Source organism: Lactuca saligna, chromosome 8 (assembly GCF_052625555.1).
Source record: "Lactuca saligna cultivar CGN05327 chromosome 8, ASM5262555v1, whole genome shotgun sequence".
NCBI classification, from domain to species: domain Eukaryota; kingdom Viridiplantae; phylum Streptophyta; class Magnoliopsida; order Asterales; family Asteraceae; genus Lactuca; species Lactuca saligna.
This window is the reverse complement of record NC_136424.1, coordinates 96,881,052-96,883,904: the sequence shown is the minus strand read 5'-3', so window position 1 is coordinate 96,883,904 and position 2,853 is coordinate 96,881,052. Positions and strand designations below refer to the sequence as shown.

At 36.6% G+C, this 2,853-nt stretch overlaps 1 pseudogene; it reads right to left on the bottom strand.

Annotated features, from left to right (window-relative positions):
• Positions 1-516: 516 nt before the first annotated feature.
• LOC145012080 (putative aspartic proteinase GIP2 pseudogene) lies at positions 517-2,018 on the bottom strand (annotated as a pseudogene).
• Between the last annotated feature and the right edge of the window lie 835 nt (positions 2,019-2,853).

The window sequence follows — 2,853 nt, the reverse complement described above, 5'->3', positions numbered from 1 at the left end:
ACTATTAAGATTCTCCTTTTAGAATGAAATCGTCCTCGGCGTATCTATTTTTCGATGCACACAAAAGAATTAAAACATGTTGTCAAGTAATAGGAGTGAGAGTATTGATGTAGGACTATAGGAGTGCGAGTATTAAGATTCTCCTGTTACTATTAATAGTCTATTGATGTAGGACAATAGGAGTGAGAGTATGCAATAAACTATGTTGTCAATTAAGTCACGTGTTATTTTATTTATCTTTTATCTACCCGATGGGAATGGAAAAGTGTGATTCGGTATTTTATATAAAAAGAATCTGTCAAGTGGTGATGGAAAAATATGATCCGATTGATCTTTGTGTCTGTCAACCACAATCTATAATCGATATTAAACTCATGAAAACAAAGATTAGAAAATCTCCTCTAATGCCCTCAAGCTATTAACATTTCTTTAAAATACTATTAAGATTCTTCTTTCACTTTTAGTTACATTTCCAATGTTATTCCGTTACCGAAAAAGAAAAAAGCGATAGACATCTTTCACTAAAACATGATTCTTGGAATACAAAAGAAAGTAGATATACAATACAATATCAACCTGACATGAAAGACTATGCCGATCGGTCTTTTGCTTCAAAACATTACAAGAGAAACAGAAACGATGAACAAAGCAAATACAAATCTTAAGTTACACAGGGAATTAATATAGGGTCCCATTAATATACCCTGCTATGGGAACAGCTCGTGTTCTGGAGCAGGAGAGACGAAGAGAGTCCCAACTTTGATGCAGTTAGATCGAACTCAAGAATATAATTCTCTAACTGATGCCCACCTAAGACAATAGATGTTGTTGGCTCAGCTCCTCCATCAATAAATGCAAGGCATATTACATTCTTCTTAGCTTCCACCATTGAGTTTGCACCATATATTCTCATGCTTACACTACTGCCTTCCAAAATAAGGTCGATATTTGGAACTGCTGGTCCAGTTATCGTGTTGGGAGCAGTCTTTGAATCAAAGCACGCCCCAAAAGGTGCGACAGAGTTTACCCTTTTTATGTTGTTCAGTGATGCTTCCTTGATGAAATCTTTAACAAACCGTTTATAAATGGACGATTGCAAAATGGTATAAGGTACTGTAGTACTGATCTTTGTTCCCCCAACTCCATTTGTATCAATAGATAGCAGAGATGGACTAAAAGATACACGTTTACCGCTGATTTCAATGTTTTTGACATTGATGAAATACTCAACGGAAGGCTCTCCTTCGGAAATAATGGGGCCAGTGCCAAACGTATTGACAACAAGAGGGGTGGTTACTAGCGACAGAGATTGATCTTTGATACTAGGAAGCATGTAATATGGACCTCCGCCAATGTATACATCCCCTAATCCATTCTCAGATGATGAAGGTAAACAAAGTGCAAATTTTTTAGCCAAGTTGAAAAAAGATGAAATTTGTGATGGAAGTGAGATTTCGGCTCTTGCAAGGCCAACCAACCCTTTAGTATGATCACCAGGTAAGCGCTCTATAGTGAGGGAATCTGCGCAAGATAATTGGAATTTGGGTACGTCGTAACTAAACCAAACATATGCACCATCTGTCGAATATACCCTTATGGTATCTTCACCAAGCTCTTGAATAGTTAAGTAATCGTGAAAAGGGTTGTAAGCGAACACACCACAGGTGTTGTTGGAGCACCCTGGTCTAGGAGTCGAGTTGCATCCTATACATGATAGCCCCTTCGCCTTCTTACATCTGTTTGAACCACATGATGCTCGTTTATATGAAGCCGAGATATAGGTTGTACAATCAAACCACACAGATGGTGCTCCAAGATCAATCAATGCATCAATTATGGTAGGTGACTCAGGGTGTCCAGACTCAAATGTGGTGTAGTACTGGGAAGTTGTTTGATTTTTTCTAATCGGAAGGTGAATGGCTTTGGGTTTTCGCAGTTTGAAAGGAGCTGAAGCGGCGTAAGAGAAGCTTAAAAGAGAAAGGATGAAGAGAGTGGTAAGTGTTTGTGAGGATGCCATTGTGGCTGTACTTGCGAATTCATTGATATGAATGACATTATTTTATAGTACTCTTGATGCCTATGAGAATATGAGAATATTTGTAAACCTGGTACCTCTCGTCGATGCGCAATAGAATATGAAAAAGTATAATTTTAAATAAACCCAATTGGTTCTTAAATTAGCACCCATTCATCATTCCATCACATTCATTTGTCACTAATATCATTATGCACTTTAACTTTATTAATATATGATGTATTATTATTGGTTATTGATTATGGATAATAGTTATTAGAAAAAATACACAACAAGCAACTTTTATTAAGCCGTTTTATAAAACTAACCACCAGATTTGCATTGCAGCCTCCTTCCACAACCAGACCTGTAAGTTGCCACAAAGATGCGACCTGACCAACAGCCTCCTTTCGCCACTATCTCACCTGCAGATCATCACAAATTCTACTAATTTCTAACCACCAACAGCCCTTCAAAAAAAAATCATCACAAAGATGAAATGTGAAACGATGTCATCAAATCGATTTGCGGACTTCAAACAAAATCTCGAGTTTCCGAATTTTTATTTGAAAACAAGATCCAAAATTCGGAAACAAAATCACCCGAAATATCAAGATCTAAACATCCATGCCATATTGTTGAGATGAAAGATAACACCCACATTGGTGTTTGATTTGTCTTCATCATCCTAGTACAAAAGTATAGTAAGTTTGAGAATAGGAAATCTAATCTTTTCATTAATCAACTGCAAGAATATATACAGGAGAATCCTTTCAAATATGGGAATGATAAACATAAAATTTTAAACAAAATAAGATAAGACTGGATGATAAGATAAG